This window comes from Lissotriton helveticus, chromosome 2_1 (genome assembly GCF_964261635.1).
Source record: "Lissotriton helveticus chromosome 2_1, aLisHel1.1, whole genome shotgun sequence".
In the NCBI taxonomy this organism is placed as follows: Eukaryota; Metazoa; Chordata; class Amphibia; order Caudata; family Salamandridae; genus Lissotriton; species Lissotriton helveticus.
In genome coordinates, this window is record NC_136059.1 from 871,648,324 (window position 1) to 871,667,137 (window position 18,814).

At 43.5% G+C, this 18,814-nt stretch overlaps 1 long non-coding RNA gene across 1 annotated transcript; it reads right to left on the reverse strand.

The window, feature by feature from the left end:
* Positions 1-238: 238 nt before the first annotated feature.
* LOC144818302 (uncharacterized) lies at positions 239-9,888 on the reverse strand. The gene is made up of 3 exons (XR_013607088.1): positions 9,599-9,888; positions 8,341-8,479; positions 239-3,884 (listed from the first exon to the last, which is right to left on the reverse strand). It is a non-coding gene; the product is annotated as an uncharacterized LOC144818302 (long non-coding RNA).
* Between the last annotated feature and the right edge of the window lie 8,926 nt (positions 9,889-18,814).

The window sequence follows — 18,814 nt, forward strand, 5'->3', positions numbered from 1 at the left end:
TGTCTGTCTTGGTGCTAGTCCAGGGTACGTCGCTGAGAAGACTTGACCGCATTTTCTTCCTATCTGGTGTAGCGTTTCTCGTGGCGCCTGAGGTCCTTATCATAAAATGTCAAAAGAAGAGCTGGCTAGATTTCTTCAACATTCCTTCTGTCCCCGGCACTTTCTTGTTCAGCGTTTAGCAGCATACCAACATCTCCAGAGACTATGCTCCGAAAAAACAGCATTTCTAAGAAACATCTTTTTTTATTTTATTTTTTTATTTATAAAGTTTTATATAGCGCGAACTTGATCCCGAAGGATATCAGAGCACTTTACAATTTGAAGGAAAGGCAGGTAACAGTTCAGTACATGAGTCAATGTGAAGTGCGCTTGTGGATAATGAGGAGCCCCAACCTGCTATAAGTGAGCTCGAGGAGAAAACGCAAGCAAACTATACTTTGACCTGCTTCTATTTTTTGGTTTTGTGAATAAAGAAGCATCACTTGCCTTTATCAACTTTCTTTCTTGTTTCAATGAAAAATAAATTCACCACAATATACCATATTATTTCAAATAAGAATATTAATGGACGCAGAAAGAGACATATGCAGGCAAAATTCAAAGTTCTCCCCATAGTATAGCTTAACTAACTTGAATAGTCACTGCAGAATGCCGCACGGATTCCACGTTCCACATCATAGAATAAAACAACTGGTGCCAGTTCCACTCCTTGTGCTTTGGTTAAATAACTTTCTTCATAACTATCATGCGCGCAAAACACAGCATGGTGTCTACAATACTTGCAGATCAAAAAGAGTAGTATGATTTTCAGTACCGCTATTAAGGGGGCTGAGGGGCATTGTGGCCTACTGCAGGTTTGACAACTTGTGGGTCATTGTTACTTTCACACCAAAAAATGTAATAAATAACTTAATGTTATTTGCACATCTGTATACATACTATATACATGTATAGATAATGACCTCAAAACAAATGCAGCTTCCAAGTGCTTCTGCATCTAACAACTTTACAAAAGCAGGATACAACATAAAGACTAGTTAAAGAAGAGCTAGATGGCAACGACTAATGGGAAAACTACACTACAAATCAGCATAGTTCAAACGTTAAAAGATAGAAAACAGCTAACAGCTGGGAACAACGTGGACACTGTGTTGCCAGTAGAAAGGCCACCAAAGGGCAAAACATAAACTTAACACCTGCTACTAGCAATACCCAAAGCCCTCAGGTTTTGTGAGAAAGTGCACGGCGAGACCAATCTAACGAATTATTGCCATAATCAGACCCCCCACGATATAGCGGCATGGATTAGCTTTTGTAAAAATGCCACGATTTCTACAAAAGTGCCGATTTCACTGGCACTTTTGTAAAAATCGCGTCATTTTTTTACATAAGTGCCGATTTCGCGGCAAACCGCAAAATCGCAAAATCCTGGAGGGTCTGATTTGAGTGCTCCCTACATTTCAGATTCGGTAATTTACCGATTTGGTATTTTAAGGGATCGTTAATTTACAGATTCCTTAAATTACCGATTCGGTAAATCACCGAATCTGAAATGTAGCCACCTACATCCCAAATGCCCAATACCGGTCGGTAACGGCTGAAATTCGGTAATTTCGGCCGTTACCGACCGGTATTGGGCCACCTACATCTGGCTCTTAGTCAGCAAAGTGGGAGGGAAAACAGAACTGCTTACATCAGTTGGAATAGTCTGACAGTTACATTCTAAAACAGGTGCATTCTAGCACTTACAGGCCTTTTTGAGATCATACAGTGCTCTGGCTTAAAATATAAGGAGTTAACTAAAGCTGATGACAAGCAGAATAGAAAGGCAGGCAACAGTGAAGACAGCAGAATCACATGGCTTAACAAAATGGATGTCACAAGTAAAATGGCTCCAGCATATGCTATTAGCAATTTCTGAGATTTCCACAGATAGCCCTTTTAGCATTAGCTGAAGACATCGCTATGCAGTAGAAGGAGCATGGAAGTTATCATGGATATCTATAAACAATAATCGACTAATTTCTTGGTCAGTTACTAGTCAGGCATTTACATTCTGAACATTTAGTTTAGCTGGTATACATGAGGTACAAGTAGAAACACATAGGGAACAGAGCTTTGGGCCACATGAAAAAAGGATCGCAACAAATATACCTAGAGCTGACAATAACTTCCAGCCCCAGACAGTAAACATTGTTCTTAGCCATCCGGTCAAAGTCCATGTTCCTGAATCCTGATGGATTTCAGTGGCTATTTTGTGCATTTTAGAAATCGCTTCCAAAACTTAAGGGGTGTGGTCAGGGATATACACACAACAACTGCTCCCGATAATTCGGCATGCTCCTCCACGATCAGCCAGGATGACGTCAAGGACCATCCTATTTTGAAGTGCCACAATTCTCGCAATTTATAGTTCTTCCGTGAGATTTTCAAGTGCCATGGCTGTCTGGTTGGTTACAGCCTCTACAACAGGTGTCAAGCGCCCGATTTTTCTGCTGTTTAAGGCTGCACCAACAAAGAAGAATAGCCCCAAATTAAAGTGAACGTACTGCTACAGTGCAGTATCAGTTTGATCCACCTCATCATGATTTATTGTCTTCTTATATCGGTTCTTAGAAATGTCATTTTACAGTTTATAGTCTTTGTGGTAGGATGCAGGAGTCAAAAACACAGGTGGGAGCAAAAAGGACACAAAACAGCTACCTGACCACCCACTAGGTAGATGGTAATACCCTTTACTTCCACAGATAAAAAAAGTGTTATGTGATGACCAAAAACTGCTATTGTTCGTTCCAGTAACATTTAACACTATAGTACAGTCACTTTTCCCCACAGGAATGATGTCAATACTGCTCACACAAAGGTCTGCTCGAGCTCTATACTCCTCCATTTCCCATACAGTTCCTTTAGCTTGTGGATCTCCCTCCTCATCAGGGTAACACACTTTGTTTAATTGGGCATTTAGTCCACCTAAATCAGCTTCAGTAATGTTAGCAACTTTAGAAGCCCATAGTAGTGCAAACCCGGCCCTACAAGAACCATTGTGTGAAAAAGGCAGAGGAATGAAAGGCGTTCCTCCCTTTTTCTGATGAGCTGGCATCATTCCACACACCCAACAGTCGGTAATGTTTGTAGCATTGTGGGTGAGATGTAACATTTGAATAAACCTATTGTTGAGATAAGACTCTCGATGCTTCTGCTCATGATAAGGGAGAGTGTAGTTATGGTGCTCAATGGGTACAGGAGTAGTGACTGTCAGTAGATTTTAAGCAGGAGTTACTCCCTCTATAACCCATGTTATCGTAGCAATGATGATAACAATGGAAGTAAGTCCAATATCAAACATAGTCTTTCGATCACAGACTCTCGTAGCAATTGATCTCTTCTCCGCAGGCATGTTCATCTTGATGTTGAAAAACAAAACAGATGGTACCCTAAGGTCCTGGGTAGCCGTTGGTTTCTTCACTGAGATTGAGACAAGTATCACTAGTAGAGTCCCCCCCCCCTTTGTAACGCAGGCTTTCACTAACCCAGGACAGTGACTCAAACAGTCTTTTTCAACAACGAAGTGTCTCTTTTCTGGGGTCGCAGCTGATATTGAGATGTACCAGGGATTGTATGGTTTCGGAAAGACTTCCTCAGGTTCTTCAGGTGATGTAGCTCGGCCTTTCTCTGTGTCCAGGATGTCACAGTGATCTTTCAGCGGAGCAGGTTCCACCAAGGTGGGCGGCACCCTCTTGCAGTGGGTGGAATGGACCCAGTTCTTCAGATTGGTCACTCAGACTGCAGTTCTGATGGCCAGAAGTACTTGCTCTGGTCCCCGCCACCTCGGTTTCAGGCTGCTTGACCTCACCTTGCGACCTGTCAGGAAGAGCTTCTCAAACCTGTTGATGAATAGAAAGCAAGCTGTCAGTCAACTGAGACAAGTAGTCGCTCATCAATATATAAAGTACATCATGTATAGGGCTTGGCTTAGGAATCCCCCAAATGTTCATTGGCCTCCCGAAAACCACCTCATATGGTGTGAGGCCAGATCGTGTAGGCGTTATCAATTTTATGGAGAAAAAAGCTAGGGGCAGTGCATCAGGCCATTTCAGAGATGTGGAAGCTTGGATTTTGGCAAGTTTCAATTTCAACGTGGAGTTGTAACGCTCCACCAAGCCTCCTGACTGCGGGTGAAAAGCTGCATGAAATTTCTGCTTAACCCCAATCCTTTCAAGACATACTCAACAACTTGCCCAATGAAATGGGGTCCGTTGTCACTCCACAAAACTCGACAAATGCCAAATCTGGGGAAAAACTCCTCCAGGAGCACCTCTGCTGTAGTAAGAGCTGTATTATCTTTCGTAGCGTATGTCTCTATCCACTGACTAAAGGCCCAGACCACCTCTAAGACATACTTCAGATTATTACAGCATTCTAGCTGGATGTAATCCATTTGAAGAAACTCAAAAGGTGCAGTTGGTATTGCAAATCATCCTGTTGGAGTTTGTGTGCCCTTTCCAGGATTATACTGGGGACAAATCAGAAAAAACTGGACTATCTTTTTAGCTCTGCCGGCAATATCTGGATGGTTCCAAACTTGCATAAGTAGCTTTGCTATTGAGGATGCTCCAACATGTGCCGGCCCATGTGCCATGTGAATCATGAGATGTAGGTAGGCTGTGGGCAATCTCCACTTGGTCATGTCTTTATTCCTCCAACAGCCCTCATCATCTAATGCTCCCTCCTTAGACCATTGGTCTAATTCATCAGCAGAGGCAGATCCTTGCATGTCCAGTACCTCTTGCCTGGCATCATGCCAACGTTCAGCTTGTGACTTAACCACGTACATAGATGTAGTGCTTCGTTGCATTGCAGTCTCACAAGCTGTATGATCCGCAAAGGCATTGCCCTGTCCTATTTTATCAGTCACTTTCTTGTGTGCGCTACACTTGACAATCACTACTTTCTTAGGATATGTCAAGGCAGTAAGGAGATTATGTACTAATTCCTCATGCACTATTTGTGTCCCATGTGAAGTAAGAAAGCCTCTTTCCTTCCAGAGTTGCCCAAAATCGCGAGCCACTCCAAAAGCATATCGACTGTCGGTGTTGATGTTAACAAACAGATCAGTACTAAGCTTGCATGCACTTGTTAGCTCTATCAATTCAGCTCCCTGAGCTGACTTCGGTGGAATGCGAGCTGTGTCAACTACTGTCTGAAGTGTTGTTATTGCTTAGGAAGCAGATGTCGTGCCATCGGGCAATTTCAAGCAGGCCCCGTCAGCCCACAGTTCCCTGTCAACACTAGAAAGGGGCGTTTCTTGTAGGTCAACACGGCCCTTTGCTTATTCTTCAGTAAGGGATATACAGTCATGGGACTCTTGTGACTGGGGCTGAGTAGCTGGCAATGGCAATAGTGTAGCAGGATTTAGGGTCGAACATCTTTTCAATGTGATATGAGGGGCCAAAAGTATCAATTCATAACCTGTCAAGCGAGCACTAGTCAAATGTTGTGTTTTCATTTGTTTCGACAGGGCGTCAACTGAATGGGGTACTGAGAAAAACAATCTGTGTGACAAGACTATTCCCTCACTCTGACGTATGGACACAGCTGTCACTGCTACTGCTCGAAAACACCCAGGCAACGCACGAGCGACAGGATCAAGGACAGCTGAGAAATATGCACAGGGACGCTGCTTATCACCGTGTGTCTGGGTTAAAACAGAGAGAGCCCAACCGTCCCTCTCGTGTACATAGAGTGTGAAGGCCTTAGTGTAGTCTGGAGTTCCTAATACTGGTGCAGAGCAAAGAGCTTGACGTAACTGCTGAAAAGCATTCTGGCATTCAGTAGTCCATGGGAGAGGCATTAGAGTGTCTTTAGTCAAAAGGGCTAACAAAGGCTTAACATTGTAGGAAAATCCAGGGATCCACTTCCTAAAGAAGTAAGGCCAATCAGTGCACGAACATCCTTCTGAGTACAGGACACAGGCATGTCCAAAATAGTTTGAATGCGATCTGGCGTGAGTGCACGTCCCTCCTTGGACAGGAGGGGACCTAAGTAGGTAATCTGCAGTCTACAATACTGCAATTTCTTCAAAGAGACTTTGTGATGATGAAAGGCAAGAAATGAGAGCAATGGCAATGTTCCTTTTTCACACTGTTCAGGGGTATCAGCAGCCAACAAGATGTTATTGACATATTGAATATGAGACACCCCTTTCAGTACAGGAAAAGAATCAAGCTGTCTTTTCAATGCCTGGCTATAAATGCTAGGAATCTCTATATACCCTTGTGGAGCTCTAAAAAATCTGAAGGATCGATTATTCAAAGTGAAGCCGAACAAGTAGCGGCTGCCAGGATGAATAGGTATCGAGAAGAAAACATTCTTCAAATTGATCACACTGAATGTAGTTGCAGTAGGAGGAACCATAGTAAGAAGTGTTGTGATGTCAGAGACTACTGGATATTGAGGTACTACTATCTTGTTGACCTCTTGCAGGTCAATGATAAATCTATAAACCTTAGTATCAGTGTCCTTTTTCAAAAAGGGAAGAATAGGGCTATTACAGGTATTGTAGGAGACTTCTTCCACAACCTCCACTCCAATCAAATCCTGCACAATGTGTATCAATGCTTCTTCAACTTCTCGAGAGATTTTATATTGGGATAATCGAGGCAATGAAGCACCTTCCTTCACTTCAATATGTACTAGTGGGATAACCATTTGTCCCACATCAGTATCTGATGTAGCCAACAAGGTGCTAGGTAACGATGCAAGAGCAATATCCTCTTTAATGAGACAAGACCTCTCAACCATCGGATAGTTGTCATTTAAAATAACATGTACTTCTTTTGGGAAACAACGTATTGTAGTACGAAAACATTTGAGCATATCAATACCCACAATATTATCCGGTGTGTTAGGGGAAAGCAGAAATAAACATGCTGCAGTAAATTCATCAAGACTAAATGCATGTGGCTGTGACAGTGGGCTAAGGGAAGGTGTTCCAATTAGTCCTATTGAAGTTATCATTGCGCCAGACAGGGGAGCCCTAGGAACCAATTGTTAAGACAGAGCACTATGAGTAGCTCCTGTATCAACCAGAAAGCGATCAGGAGAACCCAAGACATTTGCATCGACATAGGGACCCCTCTGATCTACTGGAACCGCAGCCGGTTCCTTACCCCATCCTAGGCATTCCTATGCATAATCAGAATCCTTAGGGCCATCAGCCAAGCAATCAGACATTTGGTTTTGGTTTGGTCAGTCAAAGGTATTAAAAGAAGTTGGATTGGTTTCAACTGCCTCAAATCTGGTATTATTATCCATGCCTCCCCTATATCCTGTGTTCCCTGGGTGGCCTCTCATACTACCTCTACTCCGCTGATACTGCTGACCTCGCAAAAGGGGGCACTCAGAACGCCAATGTCCAATCTCCTTACAATACGCACATTGATCAGAAGACAAAGTTGCTCAAGGGAAAGGGGGTACACCAGGACGATACATCGCACGTCCACCTCTTGCACTACCTCTAAATGATGGACCATAGACTTGAGTCAACATGACTTTAGTTTTTAAATCCTTAATCATTGTATCCTCCTTGCCTTTTGCTTCCAATTCCTGACGCTCCTAATACTGGGCCATAGTCAAAAGGGAGACGGGAGCAGATGTAGTCCATGAACTCTCGCTGGTCTTTCGGCGACTAGCTATTTCTGGCAACATGTTAGCTGCAAATTTGTCAATGAACAGATGCTTACCCTTGTCATCTGTCAATGACTGCCCACTAAAGTCATGGAGTGTCTCTTCGAATCGTGTAAAGAAATCAGAAACGGACTCATCCGCTTTCGGCTTACAAGACGCTAATGTTGTCCAATCTATTTTCTTTGGGGGAATAAGAGTTTTCAACTTAGTTACAATAGCTTTGGGAAGATCTAATATCACCTGTTGTGGTTTTTACGCAGGCTCTCTATCGGCATCTACTTCCTCTAATAGCACCCAAGTATCACCATAAGCTACATTATCATCTACCTACTGAGTTGATCTCCACATATCAGGGGGTAAAATAAGTCCAAACAACATGTCAATATCAGTCAATGTTATAATGCTAGAACTAATAGCTCCTTCTACTTCTTCATAAAAAGCGGCTGGATTTTTGCGCGGATCAGGAAAAGCAACTTTAAGAGCCATAGACTTCTGCTCTACTCCAAGGGGTATAGACTCAATTATAAATAAAATATCCCATCGCATTATCTGAAGTTTTATCGTCACTTGTTCCCGCTCCCTTTGGAGGAACATACAAAGGCGCAGCTTCACGCATCGGTTTCACAGTAACTACAGGATTACTAGTGTCTGTACCTGTCCCTGTAACTCCTTCTTGTTGCACCGGAGAATCAACTGTTTGTTCAGCTGTAGCTTTATCAGCTGCCATTTTCTCTTCCCGTAAACAAAATGCCTCAACGCGCAATTTAACCAGTCGCCTAATTAGATCGGCCACCTGTGAAGAAAGAAAGGTGTCATCACTTAACTTGTTTGTAATCAGAATTTATATCAGAGGGCTCTAGAGCACCAGAATGTTTTCTAAAGCTAAGTATTACCTCCCAAGTAAACGTTTCTAAAAAATATAACTGCTCTAAATCTGACGATTGCTGAATCATTGCTATGAGGTCTGGGGCGGAGGCACTCCCACAAGCTGCTTTACGAGCAGCAGATCTAAGGGTGGCCTTATGCTCAATGGTTAAAGTAGAGAGAGTTGTCCGCCCAATTTGCTTATCGTCATCTTTTTCATCTGAAGAAAAATGCTCATCATCAGAAACTTCATTCTCAGGGGCACTAGGGAATTTATACGGGCACGGAGGTCTATCTAACAAAATAGAATCATCTTGAGGTCTATTAAGTATGGGATAAATGGGGCGCCTAATAGGATACTGGCAAGTTACCTCTAAATGACGCTCCCTATCTTCTTTCTCTTTTATTTCCTTTCCTTTTCCTATGCTTTCTGGTAAATTGTCTTCTTGCACTGTTCTTTTTCTGCTATAGCTTCTTCTCTCCTCACTCTCTCATTCACCTCTTTATCCCACATTCGTACACAATCAAACATATCTTGCCGGCTCTTTCACTGAAACAGACAGTGCTCAATATACTGAATCTTCTTAAAATCAAATGACCCATTTACTGGCCATCGTAGATCAGGATCCTTTTTTGTATATTTGTACCACAGTGTACTATACATTATGGAAGAAATAACCGTATTAAATATACATAAACCTATTAGGTGTCCCCTCTAGGGGAGCCAGCTGACTACTTTCTAGATCCATATTGGTACCTCCAAGACAGCAACACATTCTACGAAGTGTGCTAGGAGCAGGCATGCCAAAAATATTATAATAAAATATAATATTATAATCAAATAGTATTTATTTCAAGTGTATCAAGAGTGGAGACGAAAACCTCATTACCTGCCTTTGTTTATTGCAAAAAACAAACAAACAAAATCAGAATCTCGGCCAAGCAAATCCAAAATCCAGACTGGCGCTTCAGCGACCTTACCAAACCAAAGTTTCTAACCTCCACCTGCCTAGCTCTAGGTTGACCTAATGGTCACTGTAATACTTACGCCAACGGAGATCCCAGTCGGGACCGGCCAACACCTGGAGGGTCAGATCGGGAAAACCGGAAAAACACCTTGGTCTGCAAAGACAAAGGCTCTCCTCGTGCAGGGTACCACCTCAGTAGATTCCTTTCTTCCAGCAAGACCGCTCCTTCGGATGGCCGCATCTCCGATGAGCCCCACAATCCGGGCGCCAATTTGTGGAAATTAGCCTTTTTAGGGGCACACGGGTGCAGGGGTTCACCCTTATCTGTCCACTGGTCCTCAAACCAACAATATAGAGATTAGCACGGAAGCTGGAATATCAAATAACAAGTTTATTAATCGCTCATGAGTGGGACTACATCAATACAACACCCTCGGGCACTGTATGAGGTAGTACAAGGAATACAGAAACCAAGGGTCTTTTATAGCCAGCCTGTTGCTGAGTAGGCATGAAGACTCAAATACAAGTTACAGGCATGCACAGGAGTAGCTATTGACTAACATGGGCAGACAGATATCACTTGGCCAGCAAAGTGAGAGGGGAGAGAGAACTGCTTACAGCAGTTGGAACAGCCTGACAGTTAAATTCTAAAACAGATGCATTCTAGCAGCAGGAGGCCTTTCTGAGCGCTCATACATTGCTCTGGCTTAGAATAGAAGGGGTTAACTAAAGCTGATGACTCAAGCAGAATAGAAAGGCAGGCAACAGTGTAGACGGCAGAATCACATGACTTAACAAACTGGATGTCACTACTAAAATGGCTTCAGCTTATGCTAATGGCAATTTCTGCGATTTCCACACAAGGTTAATGGAAGCCCTCGCGAGGGGGCTCCCATTGACCTCAGTTTGATCCATTCCAGTCGGTTCAAGTGATTCAGAGTTTTTATCGGCACAATTGATGTAAAGCTGGTTAGTATTTTTGTGGATTGTTGCGGATTCTGGAAGTTTCCATCTCAGAAATGTAAGGAAAATATGTGATTTCATGCACAGTTTGAGGTTTGCAGGGAATTATGGGTAAGAAAACCTCATAGGTTTCATGCAAGACACACTAGTGTGGAAGCCCCTCATTGTCTAGTTCTCAAAAATGTCTGTGGTTGGTAGGTTTTCATGGGTGGCGGCCGAGCAAGGCCCGAAATCCCGCAGCTACCCCTATCGCTGATTGCTCCAGTCGGGAGACTTGGTGGGATTTTGGCTGGTAGGAAATCTGCAGTGCCCTGTAGATTCCAGAAATTTGCCTCACAGACATGTGAGGAAAGTGTTTGTTTGAAGTCAACATTTGTGGATTACAGTGCAGTGTGGGTAAGAAAATGTTGTTGGATCTACGCGAAGCACCCACCTTGGACTCCCCAGGTGCCTAGATTTCAGAATTGTCTGGATCTGGTAGGTTTTCCCAGGTGGTAGCCTACAAAAAGCCAAAAAAGTGCAGCCATTCATTATTGCAAGTTAGCCACACTCTCCTGAACCATGTGTAAAAGCAATACCCAAAGGAATCAAATGTCCTGTTGCTTGCCATTGGGAGGGGATTTCTTAGTTCGCAGGGGAGCAGAAAGACTGAGGCTTTAGGGGTGAGGGTGGGAGGGATGTTAGGAAGTGCCAGACCCACCCCATCATTTTATTAAAAAAAACATTCCTACTATACAGTGATCTTTCTGGTCCCCAGGGGAAAATTGGGCAAAAACCTCCTATCTGCCCCTGGGGGGCCGGGTGGGCAAAAAAGACTGGCATATCCCTTTCGGGTGTGGATGTGGCCAATGCCAGAGAGCAGCAACACGTTATTTGCCACAAAGGCACAATTCCTAGTGTCAGGTAGACTTACTACCACGCCCCATGGGGGCATATTTGAGGTGACCTACCCAATAAAGACAAGCCTCAGAACGTTTGTTTGTTTTGGCCTCTGCTGTCTGCCAGGGACAGGTGGCCCGCTAGGCAGGCACCTGGTAAACTGCAGGAGGCCAGGTAGGGTGCAGGATGACTGCAGCAGGTGGCTGGGGAGTCCGGATGGCAGAGTAGAACCAGAGAGTTATTAGAAGATGCCCACCTTCTTGGCCTCCGGCCACGTCCCCCCCAGTTTTAATTTCTTTATTACACATTCTTCATCATCCTCAAATGTACTACACAGATAAGCAAGGCTAACACCCTCATTATTGCAAGCCCACAGGGTGATGCGCATAATCAATGTAATCAGCACAGAAGGTTGCTATGACCAGAATGATTGCAACCACAATTTCAAAGATCTTCAATCCTCAACTCCAAAATATCATTGACAACCAAAACTTCAGTTTGGAGAAAAAGTGAATCTGCCTTTCAGTGGTCGACATTAACAGGTGCCACAAGCAAATAGTCAACATTTTAAACCAAAGTAGACACCAGGAGGAAGACCAAAATGTCCAGATCCTTCTTTAGAGCTAGGGAAAAGATTGACGAAAACTGTAAATACTTGAGGGAACACCCACCAAATAAGTTGATAACCACCAAATGAGAACACAAAGAGGAACTGACTCTCTTCGTGTAAGGTGATGGAGAAGAAGGTAGAACAAATGGCCAACATGGAAAATCATATGGCGTTCAATGGGATGCAAGCAAGGATGGCGGCAGGATTGGGGACCACAGGGAAGCTAGAGCTAACCACTTTATTTATAGTGGACAGGCCTTGTATAAATCTATACACATTGGTTTTTCTCACCTTTTCAATAGGTAAAATCGGGGTATACATCAACTACTAACTAGCACTAAAACCCCTTTGTTATGAGATGGACAATTGCAGGGGGGATCCCTGGCTCTGCCTCGGGCTTGAGGGGATACTTAGGTATTCAAGACAGCTTCTATTGTGGATTGATCGTGATCTTCACAGGTTCCATTGAGGCTATAAATCCCACAGTATTGGTCCCTGTAGACCACGACCTGGAAGGCACCTGAGAAAGCCAATCAGTTAAATCAGGAGACAACACATTTTAACAGCAGGTTGACAGTATGTATTCTTGCAGATTACGGCCAGTACCTCATTCTTAGGGTGCTGGTGTATATTAAGGTAGACACCATCAGGGGTACAGAACACTATGTAGTTAAGCTTCTACAATCTATCCCACTGCTACAGATTAGATGGTGAAGTGGGACGGAGTAATAAAGCATATTTATCAGTAATGGTCCCAAAGAAGATTTAATTGGGGCCAGAGATAAGATGGGGAGCACGTTAGTTTGGAATAACAACTGCATCTATTGACAAACTAAAGAGAGACAATGAGGAAAAATCAGAGGTTTTCAAGGCAGAGTAGCAAGCACCAGTGTCCACAAGGCATGTGGTGTGTTCACCATTAATCAAGCAATCAACATAGGAACTTTTCTGATCTATAGGAATTAGGGTATTCAGGGTACAGTCGGAGCCTCTAGGACAGTCCTAAAACTCAGAATAGGAGTTATGCGTAACTTTGTTAAATTTAGGTAGGTTGGCAAGACCTTGCACATTTAGAATATCATTCAGACAATCTCTTTTCCGGTGGCCCAATTGACCGCAGGCAAAACACGATCTTCTCAAACCCAGGGCTTCTCTTCTGGCCCTTCCATTGACCCTTCATACTCTGCCCACCTCAATCCCTCCCCTCGGATCCCTTCATTGTTTCCAACTTTTTTCACATTTTGCCGTGTATTCTGTAGCTTCAAAGACATTAATTTGTTTTCAACATTCTATTTCTTTCTTTCCTGGAAAGTCACACAGTGGTTTATGATGGTGACTAACTCTGCCAGTTGCTGTGTTTATGATCCAATACATATTGCCCTCAATTGACTCCTCACATTGAATAACATTCCCTACACAAATTGCACACATATAGCTTCCTGAGCCATCTCCGTTGGATGGGAAATGCCCAAGTATCTCTCAAACACTTCCTTAACACTGTCCAGATAATCCACGAGTGATTCACCTTTATTCTATTTGCACTTTCAAATCTTAGCCCAAACGGTTTTCATGGGACACACATGCGCACCCGCATTCCACAATGTATCCTTTGCCATAATTATCGCCGCATCATATCTAGAGTCTCGTCTTAGCCATGCAGATTATTGAACCAATCAGTCACTCACTTAACTTGGCACCACATGGATCCACATCCACCCAATTTGGTCTATACACTTTCAACACATTTTTCAATTTTTCAAAGTATTGTATTGGGCTTTCTCTAATGTTAGGGTACTGTTTCTTAATACTCATTAAGTCAGAGGGCATCCAAGGTATGTGGGCAGTAACTCTACCCCTGGTAGCAGGCAGGTCTCTTAATGGAAGGAGGATATCAGAAGCATGAGGGTTCTTCATCATCTATGTTGCTAGGACGAGGGGAGGCATTTCCTAGCCAGTAGGTCTGCTGTCTTTCTTAAACTTTCTCTAGAGATTGTGGGGTCACATTCTAGGATATCTCTACACTCCGCTAGGACGGAACACACTTGTGCTCTAGACCAATTCTCAGTAGCAGAGTCTGCATCTTATCTGGTCACTTCCACACCTCTACCACATGCTTTACGGTCAGTCAGTCACTCGCCTGTGCATTATCTCCTTGTTCTCCATCTGCCAGTGGTCCCACAGGTGCTGCTCCAATTCAAAGTGCATCAGCAGCTGCACGCCGGGCCTGGTCTGCCTGCATGTGGACAATTTTCATCAAGTCCTTCTCCCTTGATCTTTCTTCTCCTTCTCTTTCTCTTGAGTCTCAGTGATCTGAGTGATTAGATACAGAGGAATGCCGCGGTCCCTGCAGGTAAGAGCGGTGGGGCCACGTTGGGGGGGGGAGGGGGGTTTTCGAGGGACGATGCACAGGGAAAATTAAATAAATAATTAATTTCCCCTCGGAATCATCCCTCGAAATCCCCCCCAACACGGCCCCACGTGCTGTTACCTGCACGGACCGCAGCTGACGGAGTACACAGAGTTGTAGGAGCACAAGCCCGAACTCTGTCACTGGGGGTGACTTATTAGGTAGTCCTGTTTCTCCTGGGTATTTATCATACCACAGACTTGGGATTCATGCTTAAGTCTATGGGCCTTCTCAATTGCAAAAAATGACCACTGTTCAGCATCTACCTTGTTTAATTATCCTTTAACTTAATTTGCAAATTCCCTAGTCTACCTGTCTAAGGGACTATGTTCAGGAAGGAATTTCTCCCCATCTTTTTCAGAATGTTTAATCTACTGTTTCAGATACTTGCACATACCTTTTCCAACTGATGGTACACAGTAAAGGCAGAAGTACCTTTGGGTGGGTGCTCACTAAATTAAGGTTTCAAGGCCGCCTTTACTAGGGGAGAAAAACGGTCTGCCAGCCTTTTGCCCACAGCTCATTATTATTAATATTATTTGCCGTTTGTAAAGCGCACAGCTACCCATCGGGTGCCCCGGCACTCATCCAATGGGCGAAGGAGAGGAGAGGATACAGAAAAAAGGGTAGGGGTTACTTCAGTTATTTTTCTGATCTCTTGGATGGTGGTAGGAAAGGTAATGTACACTCATACCCAAAGATCCCCCTGCATTCGGCCGGCCTTTGTTTGTGCGCCCCGAAGCTCTAATGAGGGAGTGAAGGCAGCTAGATCAAAAGGAATCTTTCTCTCACACATTCATCCTTCAAGAATCCGCGCTTTGGGTCCTGGTACTCCTGCCTGTCTTCCCGGTCTCCTTGAGGCAACTTTCTCTACAGCCTGGATTTTCACACGCTCAATCTCTGTCCCCGAACTCCTTCCTTTCCTTCCTACCTATCCAGTCTACCAGGCTGTCATCTACTACCCAGGCTCTCCAGCTGACTCAGAAGATCCAGGGCTGGGACGTGCTCCACTCGAGTCCCCCTGGAGAACTCTCCCCCCTGCCCCTGGCGCCTGAGGTTGTCAAGCAGAGTCCGGCTCACTGCTCCCCTGTCCGCTTAACAAAGAGGATTCCAGGAACAGAATGCATTCGGTTCTGTAGAAGAAAACATAACACTCTGGATATTACATAGATGTTTAAAATAGGTTTAATGGCTTCGCCCTTGATCAGTTGGAGCATGTAATGCTAAAATCTATACATTTCAGAGTGACATTTATACACCTTTTCTCCATGCAAGCAAAAGGAAGCGAGACAACATGATAGAAATGAAACATGTAGGCACACACTAAGGAGCAAGTGCCAGGATCTTCTTATAGGTAGGATTCAAGAAGACCTTGGCAAAATGATACATCCCACGACAACAAGAGCTGCATCTATAGTTTTGTAAAAGATGTGCCAACTTCAGAATGAGATTACTCATTTTTTTTAATCAAAAGATAGTTATTCATCTTTATGTGATAACATTCATTTCATGGTTGGAAGTACACAGTTAAGAACAGCACTGCATAGAATGTAATGACAACCACATGAAACTTGGTGCAACAAACGTGAATAAATAGTGCAAGTGGTGACACAAGTGAAGGGAGAACAAAGAACAGCGTAGTCGGCGCACTGTGTTTAAAGTGCAAGTTATCTACAGTGAGTGGCTAAAGACGGCGCGTGTGACATAGTGATATCACAAAGGGCACAATTAATTTAATAGATTTGGAGCCACTAAGAAGAAGTGCGCCTATTAATTTAGATAGAAAATCAGTTCAGAAAAACCCTAAAAACCCTCCTTTTCCCGCAGACTTAACTTCATCAGACGGCTGAACCCCCCCCCCCCCCCCCTCGGAGAACAGGTCAGCGCTGGGATGCTCCCTGAGTTACTACGCGCTTTATAAAACCATTAAATAAATAAATAAATAAATAAATAAATTAAATAAATTAGGCTGTTGGGTCGACGGCGTTTCGATTCGGACCATTTCGGATCATCATCAGGACTGGTTGTCTGAATTGAATAGTGCTTGGAGAATCCTTGTAAATAGGAGTACTTGTAACCAACAGGGAGGTACGACTTGAAAAACCAGGGGATCACCAAGGATCGGGTCACTGGAAGAGTGATAGCAAGACGGACGCGCTGATTTATGCAGCGCCAACCAAGCATGGCTGACTAACGCGGCCGGCTATAACACTGAGGTGTTTAAGTACAACCTCATCCAACTCGGCTGAGTTACAGGCACGGTACACGCATTGAAACCGATAGCGAGCCTCATCCTGCCTCTTCCAGTGACCCGATCCTTGGTGATCCCCTGGTTTTTCAAGTCGTACCTCCCTGTTGGTTACTTAGTACTCCTATTTACAAGGATTCTCCAAGCACTATTCAATTCAGACAACCAGTCCTGATGATGATCCGAAATGGTCCGGATCGAAACGCCGTCGACCCAACAGCCTAATTAATAGGCGCACTTCTTCTTAGTGGCTCCAAATCTATTAAATTAATTGTGGCCTTTGTGATATCACTATGTCACACGCGCCGTCTTTAGCCACTCACTGTAGCTAACTTGCACTTTAAACACAGTGCGCCGACTACGCTGTTCTCTGTTCTCCCTTCACTTGCGTCGCCACTTGCACTATTTATTCACGTTTGTTGCACCAAGTTTCATGTGGTTGTCATTACATTCTATGCAGTGCTGTTCTTAACTGTGTACTTCCAACCATGAAATGAATGTTATCACATAAAGATGAATAACTATCTTTTGATTAAAAAAAATGAGTAATCTCCTTCTTGTCCACTGCAGCAATGCTATGTGCATGCTATTCATAACTGTCCACTAACTTTTACCTTTCAGGACATTGTGTGACAATTGTACCTTCCTACCCAGCCCTGACTTGGTCTATGGGTTATACTCCTGTCTTATCTACAAAAACTTCAGAATGAGGCTAGGCTTAGCTATGGTTCATCAGAGACTTGTAGTGTAAAACATAGAATAGCAAAAACAAATTACATTTAAAATGTGTTTTAAAATGTAGTTTTCAAGGTGGTGCAATTAGAAAATCGTATTTCTATCACACATGAGGGTGGGGGAAAAGTGTAACTGGCATTGATACTGGAACAACAACAGGGAGACACTGAGGGACATTGACACATATGTATAAACACTGACATAGGGACACTGATCCGCCAACACAGACAAGCGCATGCACTCTAATGTTGAGTCACTCCCACAAAGGCACCAGCATTTGGACACTGACACAAGAATGCTATGTAACATGGATACTGAGACTAATACTAGAAGCACCACCGCAAGCCTACACCAGCATGGACGCACTAGCACTCAGCTGCCGGTACTAGACCACGAACGCTGACTGGGGCAAGGGAGGAGGGGAGACAGACACTGGGACACTAAAATGTGCATATGAATACTGACAGGGAGACAATGGCGCAGGGAAACATACAGTGGAACATTGACCTGTGAGTTCTGCCACTCATACCTTAACGGAGGTACACAGGGATACCTATACAGAAACTAGAACACTAGTGTAGACATTGAGAAAACCATCACTACTTTCCAATTGTTTCTTAGATGACGGCTGCCCTGCCCTACGGATTGCCGAGCACTAAGGCTGCCTAATTTTGATTCCACCTCAATCCTCTTTCTCCCTCCATCCTGCACTTTCTGACTTTATCATTATTGCAGTTTCTTTTTTACCACTCCTTTCCGACTATTTTACTACTAAGAGAGCATGTGTTGGAAGTCTGCCACAGGAAGAGGAAACAAGTAGATCTCTCCAAGGTTACAGTAGGGTGGTACAGAGTATGAAATGAGGAGTTAGGATGCAAACCGTACCTTACGATAGTTAATAATGCACAGCACAGGTATCTCTTAACCTGTTTCCATCTTCTTATTTTCCATCATTTGACTGCTTTTCCAAAAACAAGAGCTGGGCACAATTACAAGGAAGCTTCCCTGTGATAACCAATCAGATCAGTCTACTCAGCATATAGCACTTTTTCTTAAATTGTTTTTTACCCCCAGGAAATCCCATCTTAAACCACTATTTTTACAAAATAGAATTATTTATCACCAGGTGGCTTTTACATTTTTGTATGAATAAGGGGACGCTAGAGTAGGCTACAAGGTCACTTTGCTACTCTTGTAGGTAATCCCTATTAGAGCTCTTTTAGATGAGTCAGAAAACCGGAAAATTTGATAAGGGTTAATGTACTGATTTTGTTGGTTTGTTTATTGGTGACTTCATTGGAGTTTCATGGTTATATGTAGACAATGGTCATCAGAATTTTATTTTAACCTTGCAGACATAAATCAGTCTGGTATATCTAGGCATGACGTTTGCACATACTCTTATTGTTTTTATGATTTGTTTTATATAACTGCCCTGTCATCGTGTGAACTTT